Source organism: Oryx dammah, unplaced genomic scaffold (assembly GCF_014754425.2).
Source record: "Oryx dammah isolate SB20612 unplaced genomic scaffold, SCBI_Odam_1.1 HiC_scaffold_29, whole genome shotgun sequence".
Lineage (NCBI taxonomy): Eukaryota > Metazoa > Chordata > Mammalia > Artiodactyla > Bovidae > Oryx > Oryx dammah.
In genome coordinates this window covers 101,150,222-101,170,417 of record NW_024070213.1, presented here as the reverse complement: position 1 = coordinate 101,170,417, position 20,196 = coordinate 101,150,222, and positions in this window count along the sequence as shown.

Here is a 20,196-nt window from a genome sequence, read left to right as displayed (position 1 = left end):
GAGCATAGCACAGCCCAGCATAGCACAACTATCTGCAAATGAGAAGACCAGGAAAGCAAGTGGTGTAGTTTCACACTGAGTACAAAGGCCTAAGGGCAGGAGATTCAATGGTATAAGTCCTGTTCTGAGTGCACAAAAAGATTGATGATCCAGCTCAACGGTAGGCAGAGTGACTAGATTCTCCCTCTCTCTGCCTTTTTGTTCTCTTCAGATCTCCTGAACAGACTGAATGAAGCCAACCTATTTTGGGGAGTGCGGTCTACTTTACTCTTTCTACCAATTCAAACACTAGTCTCATCTTGAGACATATCACAGACACATCCAGAAATAATGTTAGCCAAACATCTAGTCACCCTGAGATTCTGTCAAGCTGACACACGAAATTAATGATCACTTCCTCATTTTGCAGAATCAAAAACTAAAGAGTACAATTAACTAACCTGCAAAAGTAAAACAGCTATTATCGGAGCCTGGATTTTTATTGTGGGGGGTCTATCTTCATCATCACTGTTCCTAATTAGGACACTATACTGCCTCTTCAAAATGAGACCTATTGAATACTTTCAATACTTAGTTCTAGACAATAGCAGTGAACATAAAAACAAATCTCCTGCTCTCATGAGCTTTCATTCTGAAAGGGTATTCAGACAAGTAACAGCACACATAGTGTGTTTATTGTTTGCCAACTACTGTTCACAGCTCTTTATAAATATTAAAACATTCAAACTTCAAAACACCCTATGAAATAATTATCACCATTATTACCATTATTATTCTTCTTTTACAGACAATAGAGTGAACAAAAGGATTAAGTGACTTGCCCAAGGTTATGGAGCTAGTAAATGGCATTTCCCCCACTCATAAATACTTTGTCACACTCTCTTAGCTCTGTTGCAATAACCCAAGCACACTCCTATCACTAAACTAATGATTCAGAAAAAAAACTTTCTAAAACAAAAAACAGAATTTTCTTGAAATTCCTGAATTTGCCTTATTATCTGTTCCTTCTCTCATACTTTTCAAAATCCCATGTTGAAATTGTTTTTGTTGTTCTTGTCCATGTGAAAAAGGAGTAGAAGTAATAAAAAATAAAATAAAAAGTAAAATATGTTTGTGAATATAAAATAAGTCTATACACTTCTGTGAATTTCATAACTGATGAAATTGATTCATGCAGCCGCAAAGACTTATAATTAGCACTCTTTCTTTCTTCCTTCTCTCCTCATTGTCTCCTCATTTCTCTTCTCTTTTCAGCAAAGGATATTTGAATAAATACATTTAGAAATGAATTAATTAGATGGATCAATAAGTAGGTAGGTTTGTAGGTAGGGAGAAAGAGATAATTACAATATACTAATAAACTGAATAAAATAAATATATAACTGAAGAGAATTGAATTTGAAAAAGAACATTGTGTCAACATATTACTCCCTTTTTTCCTCATGATAATAAATACAGGATAATTAGCTAATTTCATATGTCATTATCCAGATAGCTTTCCTCTTTGAAAAAGAAAACTATCTAAGACTTTTTGGCCTTCTTGGATATCACCTTCAATTTGGGTGACTTGTCATACCCAAGGTCAGGAGCAGCTGCATCAGACAGCTTGGAAGATAATGCATTTCTGAAGGGAATGAATCTGGTATGAAGGTTTGGAAAACGGTACCAAAAAATAAATGCCATCAAGACTGAGTGAACTCTGAGTCATTGTAGTCTGAGATCCCCATTCCTGGAGCAAAGAAGTGATGGACCTGTTGTATGCATGCATGCATGTTAAGTTGCTTCAGTCATGTTCAACTCTTTGCAACCCCATGGACTGTGGCCCACCAGACTTCTCTGTCCATGGGATTCTCCAGGCAGGAATACTTGAGTGGGTTGCCATGCCATCCTCCAGGGGACCTTCCCAACCCAGGGATCCAACCAGCATCTATTATGTCTCCTGCATTGGCAGGCAGGTTTTCTACCAGAATTGTCATGGATCAGTGTAAACAAGACAGAAAACAGGATTGGAGCCTGAATGATAAAGCAAGAGGAAGATTGGTATCAGATCAAGATGTATTCGGCATCAGCCTGCAGTTTAATCTGAGCAGTTCTGGAATTAAGTTCTGGAATTTACTATGCTCATACATACTTATGGGCTTCCCTGGTGACTCAGTGATAAAGAATCCACCTGCGAATGCAGGAGATGAAGGTTTGATCCCTGGCTGGGGAAGATCCCCTGGAAAAGGAAATGGCAGCACAGTCCAGTACTCTTGCTTGGAGAATCTCATGGACAGAGGAGCCTGGTGGGCTATATAGTCCATGGGGTCACAGAGTTGGATACAACTGAGAGCCTGAGCAACAACGAAAGCTCACTGTTAACAGTATTATAGTATGGGGACATCTGAGAGAACTAGGAGTTACATTTTCATTTCCATATGCGAAATATACTTCAAGACTGCTGCTGCTAAGCCGCTTCAGCCGTGTCTGACTCTGTGCGACCCCGTAGATGGCAGCCCACCAGGCTCCCCCGTCCCTGGGACTCTCCAGGCAAGAACACTGGAGTGGGTTGCCATTTCCTTCTCCAATGCGTGAGAGTGAAAAGTGAAAGGGACGTCGCTCAGTCATGTCCGACTTTTAGCTACCCCATGGACTGCAGCCTACCAGGTTCCGCCCTCCATGGGATTTTCCAGGCAGGAGTACTGGAGTGGGGTGCCATTGCCTTCTCCAATACTTGAAGACAAATATATACAAAACAAACAAAAAAGCACTTTAGTCAACAATTCAGTTTTCGAGGACTCTGAAGAAATCTTAAGAGTTGCATCAAATATCCATAAATCAGACTGAAATGTTGACTTTTTCTATAAGAATACAAGTTATTTCACAAAGTATGAATTTCAAGCTTTTATTGATTATGACATACTATTTAGTAACAGAGTTTTTTTAAGTATTTTTAATAGGTACTTTTGCAAGTGAAGTTCTTGAAATTTATGTAAGTGTTTCTAGTTGACTAGAAAGTATTTTTCAGAAATAGCTTTTTTAGTGTTTTGAGAAGTGTGCATTCCAGCATCAGAATGCAACACTTGCTCAAATGAAGGTTTAATAGCTATTTTGGAGTTCTTATTTCTGTTGCCATTTTCATCTAAAATCATGAAAGGTAGAGTTACTTTGGATATTGCAGGTTCTGAAAATGAGGTTATATATATATGTTCAGTTCAAACTTCCATCTCATATTCCATACTGGAGGCCAGTATAGATCTATCTATGTCTTCTTTCAGGAAACAATTCTGTAATTCAATAGAAGACAAAAGGAAAAGAAAAATTTCGTAATGGATATTACAATTTTAGTTCTTTCAATTTTAATATTAATTTGGTAATTAAAATATATAAAATGTTTTACCTATTAACTTAATGACAAAGAACTTTAGATTAAAAATCAGTGCTCTTTTGTTTTTCTTCTGCAGGCTGAAGAACACCCATGGGAAGTCAAGTAGGGTATGACCAGTTCATCAGATTTTAACCTGATGACCTTATTGTTCTACTTCACCAAGATTCTACCAACCTTGCTTATGGCAAAATTGCATGATCTGATTGTATCAGTTCTCCCAAAGGCTGCTTTCCTGAAAATGAGTTCCCGATCAACTCAAAAACTTCATATTGAACCAAGGAGATTAGTTTTCAATTTTTTTCCACCCTAACGTATGTGAAAGTTCACAGTTCTCTCAGTGAGAATGGCAAGATGGTGAAGGAATAGGATGGGGAGACAACTTTTTCCCCCACAAATTCATCAAAAAATCATTTGAATGCTGAGCAACTTCCACAAAACAACTTCTGAACACTAGCAGAGGACACCTTGCACCAAAAAGGCAGCCCATTCACTTTGAAAGGAGGTAGGACAAAATAAAAATATGAAAAGAGAGACAAAAGAATTAGGAATGAAGACCTGTCCTGGTGCAGGAGTCATGAAGGAGGAGAAGTTTCCACACAGTAGGAAACCCTCTCACAGGAGCGACTGTGGGGAGTTTTAGAATCTCAGAAGGCAACATAACTAGGAGAAATAAAACACACACACACACAGAATACATGGCTAACCACAGCTGTGGAGAAGAAAACTTTCCTGTGAAAGGCTCAAACCTAACAACCTAACTCTCAGCCTAGCTCACTCACAGAACAAAGCAATGAACAAATATCAAAGAAGAGCTAGTCAGCTGCATACCAGCCCGTCCCCGCCCAGAGGCAAAGAGGCTTGATTGTGACAGCCAGAGCCGAAGGCAAGGGGTTGCTAAAATCTCAGCCCCAGGGAGGGCATCTTCCATCAAATTGTGAGCAAGCTCCCAGCTGCTAACCACATCTTCCTGAGATCCTGGAGGGTTGACATTCTCTAAGATGCACGGCTTGCCTGGGATGGTGCGCTTGCCAAGCATCTGGTCACCTGAGCTGCTCAGACCTGGGAAGGGCACAAAATGCATGCCCAACCTACAGAGACTGAGCCAGAACTGTGACTGAGTATCCACTGTGGAGGTTCTGGTCATCAGTGGCCTTCCACAGGGGCGCTGGGTGCAGCAGACCTGGGAATGACATAAGCTCTCTTGGAGGAGGTCATGATTAACTCCACCATGGAACCACCAGAACTTAAACAGGACTGGGGAAACAGGCTCTTGGAAGGCACAAACAAAAATTTGTGTGCACCAGGACCCAGGAGAAAGGACCAGAGACCCCACGAGACACTGACCCAGACATGCTCATGATTGTCTAGGAGACTGCAGCAGAGGCGTGGGTCAGTAGTGGCCTGCTGCAGGGTTGGGGGCACTGACTGAAGCACGGACCTTTTTAAAGAGTTTGCTATTATCTTTATTTCCTCCTCCATAGTTTGAGAGCCCCACCCATCAACAGAAAATTGGATTAAATATTTACTGAACATGGCCCCACCCATTAGAACAAGATCCAGATTCCCCTTCAGTCAGTGTATCCCTTCAGGAAGCATCCATAAGCCTATTATCCTTATCCATCAGAGGGCAGACATAATGAAAACCACACCACTGAAAACTAACCAAACCGATCACATGGACCACAGCCTTGTCTAGCTCAATGAAACTATGAGCCATGCCATGTAGGGGTCACCCAAGATGAATGGATCATGGCAGACAGTTCTGACAAAATGTAGTCCACTGGAGAAGGCAATACCCAGCTGTGGATGTGACTAGTGATAGAAGCAAGTTGTGATGCTGTAAACAGCAATATTGCATAGGAACCTGGAATGTCAGGTCCATGAATCAAGGCAAATTGGAAGCGGTCAAAAAAGAGATGGCAAGAGTGAACATCGACATTCTAAGAATCAGCGAACTAAAATGGACTGGAATGGGTGAATTTAACTCAGATGACCATTATATCTACTACTGTGGGCAGGAATCCCTCAGAAGAAATGGAGTAGCCACCACGGTCAACAAAAGAGTCTGAAATGCAGTACTTGGATGCGGTCTCAAAAATGACAGAATGATCTCTGTTCGTCTCCAAGGCAAACCATTCAATATCATGGTAATCCAAGTCTATGCCCCAACGAGTAACGTTGAAGAAGCTGAAGTTGAATGGTTCTATAAGGACCTACAAGACCTTTTAGAATGAACACCCCAAAAAGATGTCCTTTTCATTATACGGGACTGGAATGTAAAAGTAGAAGTCAAGAAACACCTGGAGTAACAGGCAAATTTGGCTATGGAATGTGAAATGAAGCAGGGCAAAGACTAATAGAGTTTGCCAAGAAAATGCACTGGTCATAGCAAACACCCTCTTCCAACACAAGAGAAGACTCTACACATGGACATCACCAGATGGTCAACACTGAAATCAGATTGATTATATTCTTTGCAGCCAAAGATGGAGAAGCTCTATACAGTCAACAAAAACAAGACCAGGAGCTGACTGTGCCTCAGATCATGAACTCCTTATTACCAAATTCAGACTCAAATTGAAGAAAGTAGGGAAAACCACTAGACCATTCAGGTACGACCTAAATCAAATCCCTTATGATTATACAGTGGAAGTGAGAAATAGATTGAAGGGCCTAGATCTGATAGATAGAGTACCTGATGAACTATGGAATGAAGTTCATGACATTGTACAGGAGACAGGGATCAAGACCATCCCCATGATAAGGAAATGCAAAAAAGCAAAATGGTTGTCTGGGGAGGCCTGACAAATAGCTGTGAAAAGAAGAGAAGTGAAAAGCAAAGGAGAAAAGGAAAGCTATAAGCATCTGAATGCAGAGTTCCAAAGAATAGCAAGAGATAAGAAAGCCTTCTTCAGCGATCAATGCAAAGAAATAGAGGAAAACAACAGAATGGGAAAGACTAGAGATCTCTTCAAGAAAATTAGAGACACCAAGGGAACATTTCATGCAAAGATGGGCTTGATAAAGGACAGAAATTGTATGGACCTGACAGAAGCAGAAGATATTAAGAAGAGGGGGCAAGAATACACAGAAGAACTGTACAAAAAAGATCTTCAAGACCCGGATAATCATGATGGTGTGATCACTGACCTAGAGCCAGACATCCTGGAATGTGAAGTCAAGTGGGCCTTAGAAAGCATCACTATGAACAATGCTAGTGGAGGTGATGGAATTCCAGTTGAGCTATTTCAAATCCTGAAAGATGATGCTGTGAAAGTGCTGCACTCAATATGCCAGCAAATTTGGAAAACCAAGGCTATGGTTTTTCCAGTAGTCATGTATGGATGTGAGAGTTGGACTGTGAAGAAGGCAGAGTGCCAAAGAATTGATGCTTTTGAACTGTGGTGTTGGAGAAGACTCTTGAGAGTCCCTTGGACTGCAAGGTGATCCAACCAGTCCATACTGAAGGAGATCAGCCCTGGGATTTCTTTGGAAGGAATGATGCTAAAGCTGAAACTCCAGTACTTTGGCCACCTCATGCGAAGAGTTGACTCATTGGAAAAGACTTTGATGCTGGGAGGGTTTGGCGGCAGGAGGAGAAGGGGACAACAGAGGATGAGATGGCTGGATAGCATCACTGATTCGATGGACATGAGTCTGAGTGAACTCTGGGATTTGATGATGGACAGGGAGGGCTGGCATGCTTCGATTCATGGGGTTGCAAAGAGTCAGACACGACTGAGCAACTGAACTGAACTGGAGAAGGAAATGGCAAACCATTTCAGTATTCTTGCCTTGAGAACCCCATGAACAGTATGAAAAGGCAAAAAGATAGGACACTGGAAGATGAACTCCCCAGTTTGATAGGTGCCCAATATGCTACTGGAGATCAGTGGCCAAATAACTAAAGAAAGAATGAAGAGATGGATTCAAAGCAAAAACAACACCCAGTTGTGGCTGTGACTGGTGATGGAAGTAAAGTCCAACGCTGTAAAGAGTAATACTGCATAGGAACCTGGAATGTTAGGTCCATGAATCAAGAAAAACGAAGTGGTCAAACAGGAGATGGCAAGAGTGAACACTGACATTTTAGGAATCAATGAACTAAAATGGACTGGAATGGGTGAATTTAACTCAGATGACCATTTAGATACTACTGTGGGCAAGAATTCCTTAGAAGAAATGGAGTACCTTTCATAGTCAACAAAAGAATCTGAAATGTAGTACTTGGATGATCTCAAAAACGACAGAATGATCTTTGTTCATTTCCAAGGCAAACCATCCAATATTACAGTAATCCAAGTCTATGCCCCAATAAGTAATGCTGAAGAAGCTTAAGTTGAACGGTTCTATGAAGACCTCCAAGACCTTCTAGAACTAACACCCCCAAAAGATGTCCTTTTCATTATAGGGGACTGGAATGCAGAAGTAGGAAGTCAAGAAACACCTGGAGTAACAGGCAAATGTGGCCTTGGAGTACAAAATGAAACAGATCAAAGGCTAACAGAGTTTTGCCAAGAGAAAACACTGGTCACAGCAAACATCATCTTCAAAATAAGAGAAACAAAATAAGAGAAATCTCTACACCTGGAAATCACCAGATGGTCAATAGTGAAATCAGACTGATTACATTCTTTGCAGCCAAAGATGGAGAGGGCTCTATTATAGTCAGCCAAAAACAAGACAGGGAGCTGACTGTGGCTCACGTCATGAACTTCTTATTGCCAAATTCAGACTTAAATTGAAAAAAGTAGGGAAAACCACTAGACAATTCAGGTATGATCTAAAGCAAATCCCTTATGAGTACACAGTGGAAATGACAAATAGATTCAAGGGATTAGATCTGGTAGATAGAGTGCCTGAAGAACTTTGGATGGAGGTTCATGACATTGTACAGGAAGCAGTGATCAAGACCATCCCCAACAAAAAGAAACGCAAAAAGGCAAAATGGTTGTTTGAGCTGGACTTACAATTAGTTATAAAAAGAAGAGAAGTGAAAGGTAAATGAGAAAAAGAAAGATATACCCACTTGAATGCAGACTTCCAAAGAATTCAAGGAGAGATAAGAAAGACTTCCTCAGTGATTCATGGAAAGAAATAGAGGAAAATAATAGGATGGGGAACACTACAGATTTCTTCAAGAAAATTAGAGATACCAAGGAACAATTTCAAGCTAAGATGGGAACAATAAAGGATAGAAATGGTATGGACCTAATAGAAGCAGAAGACATTAAGAAGAGGTGGCAACAATGCACAGAAGAGCTATACAAAAAAGATCTTTATGACCTAGATAATCATGATGTGATCACTCACCTAGAGTCAGACATTCTGGAATGCAAAGTCAAGTGAGTCTTAGGAAGCATCACTATGAACAAAACTAGTGGAGGTGATGGAATTCCAGTTGAGCTATTTCAAATCCTAAAAGATGATGTTGTTAAAGTGTTGAACTCAGTATGCCAGCAAATCTGGAAAACTCAACAGGGGCCACAGGACTGGAAAAGGTCAGTTTTCATTCCAGTCCCAAAGAAATGCAATGCCAAAGAATGCTCAAACTGCTGCACAAGTTTGATCATCTCACACACTAGTAAAGTATTGCTCAAAATTCTCCATGCCAGGCTTCAATGGTACATGAACCATGAATTTCCAGATGTTCAAGCTGGATTTAGAAAAGGCTGAGAAATTGGAGATCAAATTGCCAACATCCATTGGATCATTGAAAAAGCAAAAGAGTTCCAGAAAAAAATCGACTTCTGCTTTATTAACTATGCCAAAGCCTTTGACTGTGTGGACCACAACACACTGTGGAAAATTCTTAAAGAGATGGGAATACCAGACCACTTGACCTGCCATCTGAGAAATTTGTATGCATGTCAACAAGCAACAGTTAGAACTGGACATGGAAAAACAGACTGGTTCCAAATCGGTAAAGGAGTACATCAAGGCTGTATATTTTCACCCTGCTTATTTAACTTATATGCAGCATATATCATACAAAATGCTGGGCTGGATGAAGCACAAGCTGGAATCAAGATTGCTGCGAGAAATATCAATAACCTCAGATATGCAGATGACACCACCCTTTGGCAGAAATTGAAAAAGAAATAAAGAACCTCTTGATGAAAGTGAAAGAGGAGAGTGAAAAAGTTGTCTTAAAACTCAATATTCAAAAAACTAAGATCATGGCATCTGCTCCCATCATTCATGTGAAATAGATGAGGAAATAATGGAAATAGTGATAGACTTTATTTTGGGGGGCTCGAAAATCACTGCTGATGGTGACTGCAGCCATAAAATTAAGATGCTTGCTTCTTTGAAGAAAATTTATGACCAAATTTATTAAAAAGCAGAGACATTACTTTACCAACAAATATCCATCTAGTCAAAGCTATGGTTTTTCCAGTCATGTATGGATGTATAAGTTGGACTCTAAAGAAAGCTGAGCACCAAAGAATTGATGCTTTTGAACTGTAGTGTTGGAGAAGACTCTTGAGAGTCCCTTGGACAGCAAGGAGATCCAACCAGTCCATCCTAAAGGAAATCAGTCCTGAATATTCACTGGAAAGACTGATGTTGATGTTGAAACTCCAATACTTTGGCCACGTGATGTGAAATACAGACTCCTTGGAGAAGACCCTGATGCTGGGAAAGATTGAAGGTGGGAGGAGAAAGGGATGACAGAGGATGAGATGGTTGGATGGCATCACAGATGCGATGGACGTGAGTTACAGTAGACTCCAGGAGTTAGTGATGGACAAGGAAGCCTGGTGTGCTGCTGTCCATTTGGTCGCAAAGAGTCAGACATGACTGAGTGACTCCTCTGAACTGAACTGAAGAATGGCAAAGCAAGGATTTTCTAAAACATGAGAAGCACATACACTGAAGGGTAAAGTTTGTAAAACCCTGAGGAAAATCTGACACACATATTATTCTTAGTTTATTACCATGACATTAATTTTTTGAATGTTGAGTTTTAAGCCAGTTTTTTCATTCTCCTCTTTCACCTTCATCAAGAAGCTCTTTAGTTCCTTTTTGCTTTCTGCCATAAGAATGGTATCATCTGCACATCTGCAGTTATTGATATTTCTCCCAGCAGTCTTGTTTTAAGCTTGTGCTTCATCCATTCCAGTATTTCGTATGATGTACTCTGCATATAAGTTAAGTAAGTAGGGTGACAATATACACCCTTGAGGTACTCCTTTCCAAATTTGGAACCAGTCTGTTCTATGTCCGGTTCTAACTGTTGCTTGTTGACCTGCATACAGGTTTCTCAGGATTCAGGTAAAGTGGTCTGGTATTCCCATCACTTTAAGAATTTTCCATGGTTTGTTGTGATCCACACAATCAAAAGCTTTAGCATAGTCAGTGAAGCTGAAGTAGATGTTTTTCTGGAACTCTGTTGCTTTTTCTATGATCCAGTGGATGTTGGCATTTTGATCTCTGGTTTCTCTGCCTTTTCTATATCCAGGTTGAACATCTGGAAGTTTTTGGTTCATGCACTGTTGAAGCCTAGCTTGGAAGATTTTGGGCATGACCTTGCTAACACGTGAAATGAGTGAAATTGTGTATATATATATACAGACACATATAACATGCATGGGAAATGGACAATGTACATATACAAAATATGTAAAAAAGTATATATATATATATGTGCTATATTAAAGTCACAATTTTGTATCTTTAAACATGAAAAATATTTAAACATTGAAGATAAAGTGAAATGGATACTATTGGGGACAGGTTCTCCTTTTAGGCATGTGGTCATTGAATGGAATGGCTAAATCATCAGTGGGTTTGCCCTCCACCTTTTCTCCTCTCCTTTTCTTTCCATTTTCCTTTTTAAACTTCCAGTTGACCTACCCTACTGTCACCCAGAAGTTCTTCTTGCTGTGCTATCTGTTCTATTACACTGGGTGACCATAGCTCAGGCCCTGCATACTTTTTAGCCTTGGACAATACTTCTCTAACCTTTCAGATACTTCTTTACCAGGGGTGACTTACAGAGCCAATGGTATACCACCGTTTGAGTCCTGTGTTTTCTGATGCTGTTGACAAAGCATCTTTCTTATCAGAGTGTGACCTGCATTTCTCCTCTCTCCACTCTCACCTTACTATCTGTATTTTTTGGTCGTCCTTCTGCCAGCTGCTATATTTAAGTATTCTGCTTTCAACTAAAGTGACTGCTTTGTCTTTCACAATCCTACTCCTTTCCTTTGGCTGGGAAAGTTACTTCCCTCGTGGCTCAGACTGTAAAAAATCTGCCTGTAATGCAGGAGACCCAGGTTTAAACCCTGCATCAGGAAGATACCATGGGAGAAGAAATAGCAACTCACTCCAGTATTCTTGCCTAGCTAAGTCCATGGACAGAGGAGTCTGGTAGGCTACAGGTTGCAAAGAGTCTGATGTGACTAACACTTTCATTCACTCTGTCTCCTATTGCTGACAATCTTTCAGCTCTACAGTCTCCCACCTCCTCTCAGTCCTCCAGTCAGTATCTCTTCTTGCCTGTTCACTCAATGCCGGCCCCTGTATGCCAGCTGTTATGCTGTACAATTGTGCTTTTTAGAACTATACTTGGGTTTCCATGGTGGTTCAGATGGTTAAGAATTTGCCTGCAATGCAGGAGATTGAGTTTGATCCCTGGGTTGGTAAGATCCCCTGAAGAAGGGAATGGCAACCCATTCCAGTATTCTTGCCTGGAGAAGTCCATGGACAGAGAAACATGGCTGGCTACAGTCCATGGGGTCACAAAGAGTTGGACAGGACCAAGCGACTAAACTGAACTGAACTGACTCAGGCTTTTATCATAATTCATGTTTTGACTTGTTTTTTAAAGTTTACTTTATATTTTTGACTTTTCTATTTTATTTTGATTATCAGGGAAATAGGCAACATATGTTTGCCTGATCAACAAATAGAACATTACAAAAAATTGAAAATATATGAAGTGCTATTAAATCAGCTTAAAGGATTATCCCTTTTGAGTATGCCTCAATCTGCTTATAAAAACTAGTCAGTGAATACACATATGCACACACACTTCAAATGTACCATGAATTCAATCGGAATCAAAACACTGCAACCAGAGGTTAACATTACTGCTTTAATAACAGTGGATGGTTGGAGTTGTATATTCTACTCAAAATTAATAGGTGTGGAGAAAGAGAAAGAGACATTTATTAACTGTAGGGAGGACATATTAAAATAAATACGCTGCCCCATAAAGTTAGCTTCCTAGTGTGAGTATGATTTAAAATACAATTATGGTTTTCCATTAACTGGTAAAATTTTTAGGTAACAGGATTAAAGTGTTTAATTCTTAGAATAGGCTTATGCTCTCTGCATGGAAATATCTGTGTATTTTTAAAACAAATTATACATGAAATCAAGGCTGTAAATTGTGTAAATATATCTTAGGCATTCAACTTAAATAAAAAAAATTAAAAGTAAATAACATTTCGTTGATGGAAATAGAAATCACTATTGTTTCTCTGTTATTCAAGGGAAAGACAGAGGGAGTGTGTTTTGTAATGTAAGATCGTTTTAGCACTTCACACTGCAGAAAATATATGTGGTTACTGTTGATAAGGAAGCAGTAACAGTGAAATAAGAATAAAATTTTTGAAAAGTTCCTAGATGATGGATTATATTCCAAAATACATCCTAGTAACCTATAGATGTTAAAGAACAATATGTAGCAAAATGGTTTTCGTTGCTATTGATTTGTTGCCATGGTGACTTTTTGGAATGATGGGAAGGCAGCATAGTCAAAGTGATTTAAATATGAGAGTCTGTGATCCAAACTAGAGAATGAGCTATCATTGGACAAAAATCAAGGGCCTCATTTTTAATATCTCAAACATCCTATTTATCATAGCATCACATTTATTTTGATAGCTCTGGGTTTTTTTTGTCCACATGAATTTACAGATTCATCAGGAATCCAGCTTTCTGTAATATTCAAGAGAATAGTGTTCATCTAGCACAACTGATGATACCGGAGAACAATGTCTGTTACAGCTCCTGGAGCACAGAACAGGAATTATCTGTTATTTGGGAACAGGGATTGACTGAATTCTGGGTTGGCATCTCAGTGACATTTTGCACTATTGCTGTGAATATAGGTCTTACATTGAGGCTTTGCTCAATTGCTCAGTTACAGAAAGGGCCAGAGAGGTCACACTGGCTTCTAAACGGATAAAGAAAAAAAAAAAAGAGAGAGAGAGAGATCTATACAGATAAGATCAACTATACTGAAGTACCTTCTGTTACCCTAAAACATAACATTATTGAGTGCGAGAGGTTGTAGAATATCTCATGGGACCTGGTACAGAAAAACAGACAATTGAGATGGTTGCTTAAAATCATCGTTAAAAAAAAAAAAGCCTACATTGTGAAGGCTCCATGTCACTAGAGAATGGAGACATTATATAAGTCATTACAGTTTGTGCCGTGTGCTGTCTAAAGGACCCTTGCCCAGTGGGAGATCTTAGTAGCAGAATCCTTGGCAGGCATTTTTCAGCAGTAAAAGTATTTCTGTTGGACATGCTGTGAGTCATGCATAGATGCTTTATGAGAACCCTCTTTCAGAGGTGTCATGAAGTGGGCCACAGCACATTATAATCAAAAGAGCACTGGACTGAGAACCAGGAAATGGTCTTTCTAATTCTGGCACTGCCATTAAACCAGCTGTGCAACCTTAGACTGCCCTCAATTTCCTCATCTGCAAATTGAGGACTCCTAAGTGAACATTCTCTAAGGTCTTTTCACCATTAGAATCCTATGATTCTTTTCAGCATTATCATGTGTCTTTATTTTCCCAGTGGGATGATTCCTTTGACTAACTGGAAATAAAGTAAATCTTATACTGAAAAAAAGGAATTGGTAGGCAACAACTCATTTGAATTACTCTATTTCTTCAGAGACATTCTGGAGCATATCTTTCTGTCAAATATGAGGTCTTCTTAAGAGAGATTTAGTACTGACATGCATCAACCACAGTATAGGCATCTTCTGAAAAAATAGAAAAATATTCCAGTGCAGTTGTAAATGGTAAATTGTAAATTTTACTACAAAGTTATTAAAAGGAAAGTTTAATATAAGGATCAAACTATTACAAATGATACAAAATATATTTGAAACTTCTCTTTACATGAATACCTTTTTTTGAGGGGGTTGTTCATTATAAAAATCAATGGTGTGGGGAAAAATGAGAGCCTTTTTACAAACCCAAAGTTAATTTGAATCTTTCAATAGCAAAATAATTCTAACATGTTTGACTGACTTTACTCTCCTGATTTGGGTTTTTTTTTTTTTTTGGCACTTTAATCTTCCATAGACTGAATGTTTACGTCCCCTCAAAATTCATATGTTGAAACTTAACTCCCAATAAGTGATGATAATGGAGGTGGGGACTTTGGAAGATGACTGGGTACTGATGTGAGGCCTCACAGATTGGATTGGTGCCCTTTAAAATGTACTGCCAGAAAGCTCCCTGGCTGCTTCTGCCATGCGGGAACAGTGAGAAGATGGACCAGAAAGCAGGCTTCATCGGTTACCAAATATGCTAGCATCTTGATCTTGAATCCCCAGCCTCAGAGCTATGAGTAATAAATGTCTGTCACTTAATCCACTCAGTCTGTAGTATCTTGTTATAGGAGTCTAAGGGCTTTCCCTGGTGGCTCAGATGGTAAAGAATCTGATTGCAATGCAGGAGACAGGGGTTCTATCCCTGGGTCCGGAAGATCCCCTGAAGAAGGAAATGGCAACCCAATCCAATATTCTGGCCTGGAGAACCCCATGGACAGCCCATGGGGTTGCAAAGAGTCAGATATGACTGAGCGCCTGAATGCAAGCATGATAGCAGTCTACATGGACCAAGGGATAAATTGGTAACTGGAAGCAGGGATGCTACTGCTATAAAGCTGTAAAAATACAGAAGTGATTTTGGAGCTGTTTAATAGACAGAGGATGAAAGAGTTTTGAGGTGCATGTTAGAAAACAAAACAAAACAAAATGACATTGCTAAATAGACCTTTACAAGGTATTCTGGTGAGACCTCGGAAAGCAAAGAGGGGAGCTGAAGAGAGAGCCCCAATCTTCTTAGAGACTAGCAAAGTACTTGTGAACAGAATGTTGGAGAAGTGTGGACAGTACAGGCCACTCTGATGGGGTTCAGATGGAAATGAGAAATATATTATTGGATACTTGAGGAAAAGCAATCTTTGTTATAAAGTGGCAAAGAGATCGACTGAATTGCGTTTGTCTCCAAATGCTTTATGGAAAGTAGAATTCACCAGTGAAACCAGATACTTGGCTGAGGAAATTTCTAGGCAAAATGTAGGTAGCCTGGTTCCTCCTGACTACGTGTAGTTAATCATGAGAAGAAAGAAATGACTAAAAATTTGGATTATTGATCAAAAGGGAAGCTGAATTTAAAGATCTGATGAGTTCATAGAACTCTGCATCCTCAGTGTCAGTTCCTGGGCCTCCACTGTGTTCCCTTGGTTGTGTCATGTTTCCCTGATTTCATGAGCTCTGCAGCGCTGTGTCAATGTCTGTATGTTTGAAGAAGCACTCACTGTTTCCAGACTTTCTGGACTGGCTTTGGTAAGAAGATGCTTCACTGTGGATGGGAGCATCCTAGAGTGTGCTTTGACCTGCATCTAATAGCAGGGGGTACCAAGTACAGGGGTGCATGGCAACTTTCCATCTTGGGAGGGATATGATGTCTCCGTAGCTCAAGCAGTTGGGGTCCATGACATCACAACTGCATGATCCTTGATGGTGAGAGCTGCGGAAGAGGGGGTCCTCAGGGGCTGTGTACCTGTATGCTGCTGACCTTGACTCGTGTCACCAGCCTGCACTACTGCACTTGAGCCTGCACTTAGTCCCTGCAGCCACACAAGTGCATGCTTGGCACCTGGACTGTTCATGCACACACATCAGCCCCAGTCAGTGTCGCCATCGTGGGCCAGCACCAACCCCTGCACCATGCAGGCAGCTGAGGCCAAACATGTGCACACCATCAACTCCATCATCAATGCCACCTGCCCCGGGCCCTTGCCATTGAACCCAGAGGTACCACTGAGGACCCCGTGGCCATTGCAGCCACTTCTTCCAGATTTTATGTATCCCAGTATAACATCTGTAACTAACAACAAATTAGTCTCTTCTTCATCTGAATTTTTATCACTTATTGTTTTGTCTTCTCTGATTTAAAAATTTAAAATTAATACAGAATTTTAGTAGCTACTGTGGGTATCTTTGTCTTATTCCTAATTTTATTGAGAGACTATTTAGGTTTTTTTCAATCATATAGTGTTTGCTGAAGCTTCCTAAAGGATAATCCTTATTGTGTGAAAAAAAATGTAGTACTAACATATATAAACTACAGGTTAGGCATCTTCAGGGAAAAGAGAAAACAGGTTATAAATGTTAAATTGTAAGATTCAGTACAATTCTCAGAGAGTCTAATATAAATATCAGATTATTAAAACGATGTGAAATATGCTTAGACTCTTCCTCTTTTATCTGAAGAATTGTCTGAAGAATTATCAACAAATTCCTGAAATACTTTGTGTAGTTTTATTGCATTTTCATTCAAAGAACCATTCTCTAGAATCTCTATATTTTTAATACATTGCATTTATTTGTAGCAAACTTCTTGCATATGTTTCGTAGGCATGATGCAATAACATATAGATATAGTTGTGAATTTAAACTATTGTAGGATCAATAAAACACTGTGTGTACATTTGTCTGTATTAGATTGAACTTGTTTGCTTTTAATTAAAATTTTTGATGTTCTTCCTCCTCCATCCCCCACCCAATCATTAGATCATCAGTTCTCAGGGAAATGTTTTTAAAATCCAATTTCTCAGGAAGATATCTGTTGATTTAACAATGCAGGAGACAAACTGCCATGCATTATGCTTCCTGCAATGCAGGAGATGCAGGTTTGATTGCTGAGTTGGGAAGATCCCCAGAGAAGGAACAAAGGCAGGACAACCACTCCAGAATTATTGCCTGGGAAATCCTGGCAGGCTACAGTCCATGGGGTTGCAAGAGTGGGACATGACTTAGAAACTGAATCACTACCACCAGCCTCTTAAAAACTGAAAGCCATCAACGTCTTTAGACTCTTCTTCCAGGCCCGTTAGTTAGGTCATCTGAGCAGGAGAAAAAATTCGCATGTGTTTGCGTTGCCTTCCTAGACTCTTTCTAAACTGTATTTTCTTAAACCCATAGCTACAAATTATTGTTTAATCTACTACTGGATAACAAAAATTCAGAGGAAAACAGATTCATCTTGTTTCCCCAGTTGTAGTGATTTATCTAAAAAGTTAAAGATGTATCCCCAGTTTCCTCTTTCCTATAAAGTGTCACATAAAGTACCAAACCAGATTAGCTCACAACAAAACTATGAAAAACCAAAAGGAAAGCATTTAAAGTAAGTTGTGCTAAGCTCAGGGGTATTCTAATTCTTTATGCTAAAGCAGGGATATAGAAAAAAAAAGTTGCCTCAAATGTTTTCAAAAAGATTTATTAGGAAGGGAAGAATAAAAGCAGTAGCCTTGAATAACAGCTATTTCCTAAGAGTTGAGTAAATGAGGCAGAAACACAAAACCTTGACATATAATTGTCAAAATTTCTTAACATGAAAATAGTGATGGGTTGTTAACCACTTTTCCTCCACTGACTTCATATATTAACATTACCCTGAGAATCCTCAGGATATTTTGTTTTATAGGAAGTATTAATGAATTTCAATATCACTAGCCAAATGCAAAAGGAAGCAGAACATAAATGGCTAATCAGGCAGGAAGAATTTAAGTATGAATGACAGTATCTCAAGACTAGTAGACTTTGTCCTGAAATGGCTGGAAGTTAGGCAACTAACAAACAGCAAACACAAAGAAATAATGAGAGCTTGAAACTCATAGCTTTACACCTCCTCTCTTATTTTATGTGATTGCACTAAAAATCTACAACTTAAATATAGAGTTTCAGGGAAAAAAATGATAAAAAGATGTTTCTTGACAAAGGTATGTTTCTGGGTCCTGATAGCTCGATAAGGAGCCCTTGAAGTGTATCGTATCTTGATGCTGCCACAGAAGTTTCACATGACCTGTAAGTGAATGCCTCTGGCATTCACCAGACACACAAAGACATTATGAGAAAGAAGCTAGCCTTTCCTTTATCACATAACAGTTCCCCAGAGAGGACCCCCAAGGCACTAAGCCATACTCCCCAGTTTCACAGGAAGAACTTGAAATTGTTTTTCATTCTCTTTTTTAACTTCAAGAAGTAAGTAGAGCTTTTTCCTTGTCACCCTACAATAACCCTTGGCTTTCTAGTCTTCTCTGATATATGACAGGATAAAAATATTTGCCAAAGTGAAAAGAGATCTTTGTGTTTTTTTCTCATTGCAGATCATATTTCTCTCAAATAACCACACAATCACTCTGGTTCACATAAAAAATCAGTCATTACAGGCTATGAAAAAGAATTTAAAGCTTGTCTTTTAGTATGCAAGAGCAACTATCATGTTACTGCACATTCCACTAACATGTTTGATTAGGCAATAATGCTCACACAACTTGGAAGTAAGATGCAGGTAAGTTATCCTACCCTATTCTTCTATTTATATTAAAACTGAAGCTTAAAGAGTTTATGTGATTTAATTTCCCAAGCTCATCATTATAATTAGAGATTGAAAAGATTAAAAAGGGAAGTGAAAATATCATATTAACATTGGGGATTTGTATATGTAGAACATGTGTGCCCTAGGAAAAAATTAGCACTAATTCGTATAAATTCATTTTAACTAAATTCTCAGTTTTTGCTGTATTTTTGGATTTCAAGTGAACTCTTTATTTTACCCTTAAACATTCTACTCAAGAATAGATCCAGAACTTCCCTGGTGGCAGAAGCCACCTGCCAGTGTAGGAAACACAGGTTCTGTCCCTGGTTCGGGAAGATTCCACATGCCTCGGAGCAGCTAAACCCATGTGCCACAGCTACTGAGCCCGCATGCTGCACCGACTGAAGCCCATGCACCTGGAGCTCATGTTCCATAAGAGAAGCCAACACAAAGAGAAGCTGCCCACCGCAAGGAACAGTTGCTCCCACTGGCTGCAACTAAAGAAAGCCTGCAACCAAAATTAAATACATAAAATTAAAAAAAAAAAAAAGATGCGATCCATTTTCCCTTTGCCATTATATTTAGTTAAGCTGAATCTTTAGTGCTGCAGTGTGTGAGCACCATAGAACTATAACAGGAACACACCATCTCAGAGACATGTGATTGCTCTTTTAACTCAACATATAAAGCTATCTCTCATGAACCCTTCCATCCCCCGTCAAACCTTTGTTTCCATGCTCTCGTCTGCCATGTAATATCAGAGGTAAATGTAGATTCCCTTCTTTCAAAGCTAACCCTGAGCTCTTTGGTTCTCTCCTTTATAACCTCACTTTTTCTATCATTAAATATCTTTTATTAGTATGTCCCTTTCTACTCACTCTTTAGAACTAAAGTTCTCTTATTTTTCAAACTTTCTTTGACTTTCTTGATTTTGCATATAGAACACTTTCTTTCTTCACCCAGCATTCTATCAGATCATTTGATAGTATGTTTCCCCTTTCCCCTGCAACTGGCTCCTGAAGTTCCTGATAGACAAAACTTTCTCAATAGCCATTTGGTAGAACTGACCACACAGAAAATACCAAGATATATTTAGAATTCACATTGCTTCTCATTAATCATTTCTTTGGAGTTTAATATGTGAAATCATTTTGCTATGTCCTATAAATTATGCACAGTGCTT